This window comes from Leptonychotes weddellii, chromosome 11 (genome assembly GCF_054177405.1).
Source record: "Leptonychotes weddellii isolate Sample4059 chromosome 11, ASM5417740v2, whole genome shotgun sequence".
In the NCBI taxonomy this organism is placed as follows: domain Eukaryota; kingdom Metazoa; phylum Chordata; class Mammalia; order Carnivora; family Phocidae; genus Leptonychotes; species Leptonychotes weddellii.
In genome coordinates this window covers 49,154,830-49,165,545 of record NC_138379.1, presented here as the reverse complement: position 1 = coordinate 49,165,545, position 10,716 = coordinate 49,154,830, and the positions used below count along the sequence as shown (strand labels likewise).

The following is a 10,716-nucleotide window of genomic DNA, read 5'->3' as shown; positions in this document are numbered from 1 at the left end:
AAGTTTTTGTGTGGGCAAAAAGGCACAGACATAAAGCAACAAAACATGAATCTGGTATTAGAGAAGCAAATATTTGTCAACAAAGAGAAAACTTCAACCATCCTTTTCTATAAGACTAAATGAAATTCCCACAGATTGAGAAAGTGTACTTATATTTTGTTACTGAGATACAAAAGAGTCCCATCACAGGTCAAGCAATATACCTAAAGGAAGGAAAGACTGCTAAATGAATACCTTGGAATGGGTAAAAGAAATTTCAAAGTAACAGCAGGCTAGGAAGAGCGAATCACAACTCATTCAGGACTATTACGAAGGCCCTGTGTTTCAATTTAATTAGAAATGTTTGTTTTTCTTGGTGAACATAAAATAATGGTGTATCTTAGAAATAACCTGGCTTAGCCTATTTTCTTTTCTTACTTGTTTGCCAAATACAGGCCATGAACAATGGCTACGAAGGTTATAAAGATGAAGCATACAGGTCCCTGCCTTTATAAGGTTATCATATATATTGAAGAAGCTAAGACAACCGTATGAACAATTATTACACTGCTTTAGGATGGTACAAGTGGTGTAAGTACAAAGTTCTTTGTTTTTTTTGTTTGTTTGTTTTTTTAAAGATTTTATTTATTTATTTGAGAGAGAGAGAATGAGAGAGAGAGAACACATGAGAGGGGATAGGGTCAGAGGACGAAGCAGACTCCCTGCCGAGCAGGGAGCCCGATGCGGGACTCGATCCAGGGACTCCAGGATCATGACCTGAGCCGAAGGCAGTTGCTTAACCAGCTGAGCCACCCAGGCGCCCAAGTTCTTTGTTTTTTAAAGATTTTTATTTACTTAGAGAGGGAGAGAGTAGGGGCAGGGCATAGGCAGAGAGAGAGAGAGAATCTCAAGCAGACTCCACGCTGAGTACAAAGCCCCACACAGGGCTCGATCCCCCGACCTGAGCTGAAATCAAGAGCCAGTCCCTTAACCAACTGAGCCACCCAGGCACCCCCAAAGTTTTGTTTTTTCAAAGCACACAAAAAGGGAAACCTCTTCCTGCTAATGGTACAGACTGTAAGAAAGCTCTTCAGAAGCATCCAGAACCATGCTGTCCAATACAATATCCATTAGCCACTGGTGGCTATTTAAGACAATTTTTTTTTTTTTAAGATTTTTTATTTATTTATTTGAGAGGGAGAGAGAATGAGAGACAGAGAGCATGAGAGGGAGGAGGGTCAGAGGGAGAAGCAGACTCCCTGCCGAGCAGGGAGCCCGATGCGGGACTCGATCCCGGGACTCCAGAATCATGACCCGAGCCGAAGGCAGTCGCTCAACCAACTGAGCCACCCAGGCGCCCCTCACTGGTGGCTATTTAAATTAAAATTAAATAGAAGTAAAACTTGAGGTCTCCAGTACTACTTCACCACATTCTAAGTGCTCAGCAGCCGCATGCGGGCAGTGGCGAATGCACCAGGCAGAGCAGAGAACACTGGCAGCACCGCAGCACTAATCTGCAGGACCCAAGAGTTAGAAAGATGCAAGGGATAGGCACATATGGACAATTTAATCTTTGGACGAAAACATTCTTTTTAACCTTGTGTCCATTTTCCATGTTTCCTTTGACATCATAATGGCAAAAGCAGCCACTCTGGTCTGGGGACCAAGCTAAAAATATAAACCTAGGGAAAAGAGATGAAGCCTTTAAGTTATAGGAGTGAAAAAAGAATACAAGCTCACCAGAGTCCAACTTAGCTCACCAGAGTGAAAATTTACCCAAAGCTTCAGCTAAAAATAAATGAAGCATTACGTTGCCTAATCTTTAACAGCTAATTGAGGATTGAGGGTTCAGGATATAACTTAGAGGTCAGTCAATAAACATATTTATGGAGGAATCCATTCATTAAGAAACATTTGCTGAGCACCTTCTATGTGCCAAGCACAAATGGCAACCAGGAGGAATAAGAGCATTTAAATCACTAACTCTAGGGCGCCTGGGTGGCTCAGTTGGTTAAGCGACTGCCTTCGGCTCAGGTCATGATCCTGGAGTCCCTGGATCGAGTCCCGCGTCGGGCTCCCTGCTCAGCGGGGAGTCTGCTTCTCCCTCTGACCCTCCCCCCTCTCATGTGCTCTCTCTCATTCTCTCTCAAATAAATAAAATCTTTAAAAAAAATAAAAATAAAAAAAAAAATAAAGCACTAACTCTATTCAGCAAATATCACAACAGCTTAAGAATCACCAACTCCTAAGCAGGGAAAAAAACCAACCAATTTTGCTCATCCATGGTTCTTCAGAAACAGCAAGCAGGCAGGTAATAATGTGCCATCTCCAGCATATTCTCTGAAGGTTGTTGACTCCTGTGGTGCTCAATGCCCATTAATCTGAACCAGTCACAATGATTTAGCAGAAAACAAAGAAGGAAGAGTCCTTTCCAAAAGAAAAGGAAAAATGAACGGCAGTTTATCAAACCTATATTAAGCTATAAAAGAAAGAAAAGAATCCTTGCCAGAAAGATCATAACATCAAAGAATATCCTTAAAAGGAAACATAAATCAACATTTATCCAACAACTCCCAAGAAGTACACTGGAAGCTAGAGGGACATAAAGATATTCAAGCAGTCTCCTGACCTCCAAAAGCTGTCATCTACTTTGGGAGACGAAACCGTTCATGAACAATCACAATGGACACAAATGCTGCAAGTGGGATCCCCAGGAAACAACTACAGGACAAACTGTAACCTGAAAGGACCTTGGAAGTCTTCTGTCCAAATCTCTCCCTTGTCTGAAATCCATTCTACAATATTTTTATAAAACATTTATTCAACGTAAGTACACCAGGGATGAAGATATCAAAACCTCACAGACATTTCAGAAGCAACAGAGGATAGGAGCCAAAAAGAGTTGAAGAGTTAACATTCAAACAGATGGTGTTTAGAAATAGGAACTTGAAAGTCAAGTGAATAGCAAGTAAATACAATACAATAAGGTAGGACAATACACTAAAGTAGCACTATTAGCACAGGGTCCACTATGATACAAATCCAGAGAAAAACCAATGCGATGGTGTAAAACCATTCCCAACTAGACTTTTGACTATCAAAAGGGGGGTAGAATAAATCAAGGTGAAATTCTATTCTATCTGCCCCTGCAACCACCCACTCTTCCCTAGCTCTCCATCATCTGTAGGACACTTTTATTTTCACCTGAGCCAGGGGAGGAAGAAAAACTAATATTGACTCATTAGCTACTATGTGTCAGGTATGGTGCTAGTCATTTAATATGTGTAGAACAAGAGCTGTACTGATGATTGGAGCTCCTCAGAAACAGACTTAAGGAAACTGTCTGGCCTAGGATCCAAACTTATTATTCTATTTTATTTTTAAAGATTTTTTTTTTTTTTTTTTTTTTTTATTTGACAGAGAGAGACACAGCGAGAGAGGGAACACAAGCAGGGGGAGAGGGAGAGGGATAAGCAAGCTTCCCGCAGAGCAGGGAGCCTGATGTGGGACTCGATCCCAGGACCCTGGGATCATGACCTGAGCTGAAGGCAGTCGCTTAACCAACTGAGCCACCCAGGCGCCCTTATTATTCTATTTTAGAGACATTTAGAAGGCAGCTTGATAAAGAGGAAAGAGTAGCAGAGACCTGAAGACAGAGGTCTGAACTTTGGATCTGGTTCTACAGTTATGTGACTGCAAAAGTTGTTGGGCCTCTCTGGATGTCAGTTCCTTAAGACCTACCTCATCTCCTTACACGTTGTTCTAAGGATCAAAATGGAACACATATGTAAAAGGATTCTGTAAACATAACACATCACTGATATCCATTTATTCATCTAACAAGTATTTACTGAGTATCTATACTATTCTAGACTCTAGGAAAGGTCCCTGCTTTCATGGAACTTATGTTCTAGTAGGTGGGAGACAGGTAATCAACACAAACAAATGAATGAACAAGAGTTTCCAAGAGTGATGAATGCTCTAAAGAAAATAAAACAGGTGACGTAAAAAAAGTGACCAGGAGAAAGGGAACCACTTTCAATGGAATAGTCATAGAAGACCTAACCAAAGTTCTATAACTGAGACCTCAGAGACATCTTCAGCCAAACAAAGAGCTGGGGAAACAAGTGTTCTAGACATAAGAAAGAAGACAGGCTTGGCATGTTTGAAGCACTGAAAAAACGAGGTATGCCTGGAGCACAATGAGTAAGGAAAAGTACTAAGAAATGAGGTTGAAAAAGTGGACAGAGGCCAAATTCAGTATAGTCTTGACCACTAAAAGTATATAATTCCCACAAAGTCCTTTTTTATCAACATGGCCCAATAAACTGAGCCATTTATGCAAATATCTCATGTGTACATTATCAAAAGTAGGACGCTTCCAACTTTCTACCTTAGCAATGCCACCACTAAAAAATAAGTGGGAGGATCCTATGCAATGGCGCTAGACATATAATTCTTAAGAACCTTATCTAAACAAAGTCATCATTTATGTTTGGTAAATCAAATAGAAAAAAAACCCCTGTGAATAAAACTAACAGAATTACAGAATATGAATAGAAAAAAACACTGAAGTTTTTAACAGAAGAAATATCAGTTCATTCAGCAAATATTTATCAAGCACCTGCTATGTGCCAGGCATGTTCTAAGCATGAGAGATACATCAATGAATAAATCAATGAAAATTTAAGCAATAACTAAACAGAAGATTTAACTGTAGAAGTATCATAATAAATACCAGAACTGAACTTGAACTTATGTCTCAGCATTTTCTGAAACAGGAGTTATAGACCTTAGTCAAGTGTACCTGTCAGAAAGCAAACTTACCAAGGAATTCTTAATCACTTCACTTCTATAAAATTCTGGAAAAGAAGGAAAAAAAACAGTAAGTGATATGAAAGAAAAGCTCATTAACTCTTTTTTTTTTTTTAAGATTTTATTTATTTGACACAGAGAGAGCGACAGCAAGAGAGGGAACACAAGCAGGGGGAGTGGAAGAGGGAGGAGCAGGCTCCCCGCTGAGCAGGGAGCCTGATGCGGGGCTCGATCCCAGGACCCTGGGACCATGACCTGAGCCGAAGGCAGACGCTTAACGACTGAGCCACCCAGGCACCCCTAAGCTCATTAACTCTTAATCTTGTAAATTTTTTAATATATGTTCCAGTATAACATTTAAAACATTTTCAAGGGATCTATTTTCTCTGTATCTTTATCTGCAAAAAAAAATTAAAATTAAAATTAAATAAAGGGGTCTTAAAGGAAAAATGTTAAATAAAGAAAGGTCAAAACCTGTTAAGATTTAATTTAGTAAATTTTACCCCAGATTCAAATTTGAGACCTTAAAAATTTAGACTTTCTTCTCTCCTGCCTTACTGCCACTCTACAAAAACTGATTTCATATGCTCTGTTTTTCTCAAACATCTTTAATGATTATCCACTGTAGATAATCCACTGTGGAATGGACACTGACCTAGCAACCACATAACCTAAGTTCTAGTTCTACTGTCTTTAGCATGCTGTCTCTTTCATTTCCTTGGGCCCATTTTTCTTCATTAGACAACTTAAAGAATTAGACTAAGTAAGCAAAGGTCCTCTGTAAGCATTAAAATTTCATGATTCTACAGACCTTCATGTATACTGTAAATGTTACAAACCTAAAGACACAATCAAAAGAGAGAGGCACACAAACACTGCCTCTGCTGACCGTGCTGAAGTCACCATCATGACGCTCTGTCTCTGCAGAGTCCACACGGACCCTTGTATCCTTGTGTTGCTATAAGACAAATTTCCCAGGTGTGATGCATGGACCACCGGTAATTGACATGAGGTTAAGCGATACATGGACACACTTTATTTTCTTCTTATATATTTAAATTTATGTCTCATATATTCCTCAACCCCTAAGTGTAAGCTCTGAAAAGACAGAAGCATTTGTTTTATCCAACTGCTGCATCCTCAGCACATAAAACCATTCCTGGCACAGAATAGACACTCAATAAATACTTTTTAATTGAATGAACTATTTTACTTAGACATAAGTTTAAAAATAATGAATTTAAGGGGTGCCTGGGTGGCTTAGTCAGTTGAGCATTCGACTCTTAATTGCGGCTCAGGTCATGATCTCAGGGTCATGAGATGGAGCCCCAAGTTGGGCTCTGTGCTCAGCAGGGAGTCTGCTTGAGATTCTTTCCCTCTGCCCCTCCCCTTCCGCGCACAGGTGCACACATGCACAGTTTCTCTCTCTCTCAAATAAATTAATCTTTAAAAAATTTTAAAAATAATGAACTTAAAAATATATATTAAGTATATAATGGTATAGATGAAACTCAAATGTAGTGAAACATATCAAAGTCTACTAACAACTGAAGCTAAGGAATAGTCAGGCAATAAATGAAAAGTAGGTCTAAACATCAAACTCTTACGGGAAAGCTCTTTAGGTTAAAGCACTTCTGGATAAACATACTATCTATATTACTCTTTGTTTGTCTTTCCCAAAAAAAAAAAAAAAAAAAGATATGGATAATTATTTTGTGGAGAGATAGTCACTATGTATTAAGTTAAAAAAAGGTTCTAAGAATTTACAACAGGATCCAAATTTTTCTAATTATGTTAATAATGTTTAGGTGATAAGGTGATAGGAGTAGGCTACTAACTTTTATTTTCTGCTTGGCAGTTCCTACTTTTCTATTTTGAACAATTATTTGAAATAAAAAAAGGGATAATTCTAATTGTTTTTAAAAGGACCCTCTGATGAACATTTAGGTTACTGGTAATTTTTAGGTATTTCAAGTAATGTTATAAATAAACAATCATTTAGAGATATATATCCTAGGCACTTGGATCTATAAGATAAACATTTAGAAGTAAAATGCAAGATAAAAGGAAAAACACAGTTTGAATTTGGCAGATACCGCCATATTGTTCTATAAAAGTGTTGTATCAATTTACAATCCCACTTATGAAAATACCTGTTTTCCCAACACTGGCAAACCTAAGTATTATTCTTTTCATTTTTTTCCAAATGATTAACCAATTATTCCAACCATAAATTAACTATAAAAATGTTTGTGTGTAGGTGTGTGTGTGTGTGTGTGCACGCGTGCGCATGTGTGTATTCTAATTTATATGTTTATTTTTAGGGGAAAAAAAAACCTAGAAGAAAAAAATTGTTTTTTATTTCAAAGTACTTTCACTTTATACAAAAAAAAATTTTGTATTGTTTGAATTTTTTGCAAGCATGTATTACTTTAAAATCAGTGGAAAAAAACAGATACTCCTCTTTTCTTTAGAAAGAGAGAATTCCTCAGTTTAATCTGCAGTGTCTAAATTAAACAGTTCCCAAAATATGTATCTTCAGCTCTAAGAGATGACAAGTATCATTATTTCTTCCAAAACTTTGCTGACTGAATGTACGTATAAATAAAACTAAACAATCTGCTTTCTCCACTAGACCTTCAAAAGAGACCTGCTAATTTAAATGGAAAGAGGTCCATAAAAAAGCCATACAAGAAATCATGGAGTCTGAGGTAATTGCAAACATGCTAAACATGGGCCTACACTGTCCACCATTCTGTTACATCTAAAATATTGTCAAAATTAGGGGCGCCTGGGTGGCTCAGTCGTTAAGTATCTGCCTTCGGCTCAGGTCATGATCTCAGGGTCCTGGGATCAAGCCCCGCATGCTTCTCCCTCTCCCACTCCCCCTGCTTGTGTTCCCTCTCTCGCTGTGTCTCTCTCAGTCAAATAAATAAATAAAATCTTTAAAAAAATAATAAATAAATAAATAAAATATTGTCAAAATTAGCAGCATGATACAAAACATAATAGTGAATGTAGGAGAATTTAGAGTCAAAAAATAGTTCCAGTCCCCAATCCACCTATGATCTTCACCCTGGACACGCCAGTTAACCTTTTGGGTCACACAGTTTACCTTTCAAAGGATAATGACAAATGGAAAATAACAGGGTTATTATGAGGCTCAAATGAAATAGTAAATTAAAAACACTTTATAAATTGTAATTTTCATTAACACAGTTCTATTAATTTTTATTCAATTTAAGCAAAACTATTTGACAAGTAAATTTTCAAAAAGATACCACCCAAGACCTATTTCTACATGAAAGGGCCCATTAGATACAAATGCTTCTCTATCCATACTAAGTAAGACCTAGAAAAACAAAGCAATCAGAGATTGCAGAGCATGGTTTCAGTGGCATGTTTTGGCTGTTACACAGCATTCCATTCATTTAACAAATGCTTTTTTAGTACCTCAACCTCACTCATAAAAGAAGAAATACAAACTTAAACTATACTATAAAACTATTTTTCACCTATCAGATTGGCAAAAATTCAAAAGTTTGATTGCACAGTCTGTTGGTGAGCCTGTGGGAGAAAAGGCACTCATACCTAGCAAGTGGGAATGTAAATAAAGACAATTTTGCAATATCTACCAAAACCAGAAGTACACATCCTTTGTACTTCCACTTCTTGGAAATTTACCCCATAGCTATATTAGCACTCATACAAAATAATGTACTTATGAAGTTATTCAAAGCAGTATTGTGTGCATAACAAGACTAGAATAACCTAAATGCCTACTAAGAGAAGCCAGTTAAATAAATCATGGCACAACTATTTAATGCAAAACTTTGCAGAAAAAAAAATTAGGGAAGCTGTCTATGGAAAAACATCTAAGACATTTTAGGTGAAAAATGCAAGGCACAGAAATATATATAGTTTGGTACTATTTTTACTTGTATTTGCATAAAGAATTCAGAAAAGATAAACAAGAACAGTGGTTATTAGGGTGAGGTAAAAAACTAGGGAGATGGGACAGGTGAAAGATTTTAAACCTTTATATATATTTTGAACCATGACTGCATTAGCTATTCAAAAAATTAAATGAAAAATATGAGGACTTAATATTGTGCCAAGCATTGTTCCAAGTGCAGTGAACAAAACCTAAAATTTTCTGGATTATATGGAGTTAATCCTCTGATGTATTCAAAATAACTGGTTGGCATTCCGGGCACTCACATTTCATGGGTGAAAAAATTACTATGACTGAAGAACAAACTTGATTTTATAAATATTTCAAGTTTAAGAGGAAACCACGATTAGAACCTAGCTCTTCATCCATTAACACAAGGCTTTGTTCTCTGGGGGTGTGATAACTTTGATCTGAACTACCTAACAAAGTAGGCAATGTCCTAAGAGCACTAAAAGATGTCAAAAGTCAAAAAAAAATCTCACACATAACTTCTTAGGATCTGCTGTGAATTCAGCCAAAATAAAAGAATAACTTAGAGATCAGTATTTCAAATATTCTCCCAATTTAAAAACAAAAAACAAAACAAAAAAAAAAACTTTCTTTTAAAACTAAGAAATAGGGGCGCCTGGGTGGTTCAGTCAGTTAAGCGTCTGCCTTTGGCTCAGGTCATGATCTCCAGGTCCTGGGATGGAGCCCCGCGCATCAGGCTCCCTGCTCGGAGGAGAATCTGCTTCTCTCTCTCTCTCCCTTTGCCCCTCCCCACCGCTCATATTCTCTCTCTCTCTCAAATAAATAAATCTTTAAAAATAAGACTAAACAGGTGGTACAGGTGGTTTTGTGAGGAGAGCCAACTGGCCCTCTACTGTGGTCATCCTACACCAAGAGCCACCTAATGATCATGAAATGAATATTCGTGTTTGTCATCACAGGTCCAACAAGAGAAGGTGGATTAACTAGGCTTATTAAGGAAACAGCTTCCTGGCTCCTCCTATGGTAGTTAAAAGTTATAGAGCCCAACACGTGGGCCCACAAGAAGACCATAAACAGACTCCATTCAACCATGAGATTTTGGAGTAGGAGCAAGTCTCAGAAATCATCAATTCTAGAGATAAATTCACCAAAGCTCCCAGGAGGAATGAAATGCCCTAGCCCCCGGGCTTGCCAGTTAGTGACAGACTCAACACCATTCACAGAGACTGTACTTCCCTGTGGTACACCAGCTATTCCCTTACTGTATCAATGACCATTTCACTGCGAGAACTTTAAGAAGCAGTCTATAACTTCTAAACTCAAGGTGTAGTCTGAGCTAGAAGAAGACAAAAAATAAGCCAAAAAAGTCATTTTGTTTCCATCATATCTCTTAGACAACTTTTTATAAGATGGTCATCAACCAGTCCCATGATTACTCTCTTCTGTGTTAACATTACAAATTACCAAATACCTAAAATGTGCTGCCAAGTACTGTGTTAATTATTATTATCAAAGATAACACTGGAGCAACAACAGAGAAGTTTTATGAAGATAATCAAGGGCTGATTATATAGAAAACTATCAAAAATTTTAAAACACTCAGGGCGCCTGGGTGGCTCAGTCAGTTAAGCATCCAGCTCTTAGTTTCAGCTTAGATCATGGTCTCGGGGTCATGGGATGGAGCCCCCCATGGGGCTCTGCACTCAGCAGGAAGTCTGCTTCTCTCCCTCTCTCTTACCCTCTGTCCCTCTCCCACCATTAAGATGGATAAATAAATCTTGAAAAAAAAATTTTAAACACTCTGGCATGGGTCACATGTCTGGCTCAGTCAGTAGAGCATGTGACTCTTGAGCTTGGGGTTGTAGGTTCGAGCCTCACACTGGGTGCAGTGATTACTTAAAAATTTAAAAAAAAAGTTTTTAATCTAAAAAAATAAAATAAAACACTCTAGCATTGTCATATATTGCTAGTGATAAAATCTATTAGTGAGCAGTACA

General features: G+C 37.7%; 1 long non-coding RNA gene across 1 annotated transcript in view; it reads right to left on the bottom strand.

The window, feature by feature from the left end:
* Positions 1–4,497: 4,497 nt before the first annotated feature.
* LOC145716220 (uncharacterized) overlaps positions 4,498–10,716 on the bottom strand; it is a 41,443-nt gene continuing 35,224 nt past the window's right edge. Inside the window, exon 3 of the long non-coding RNA XR_014138749.1 lies at positions 4,498–4,841. This is a non-coding gene — a long non-coding RNA (uncharacterized LOC145716220). The remainder of the gene's footprint in view (positions 4,842–10,716) is intronic.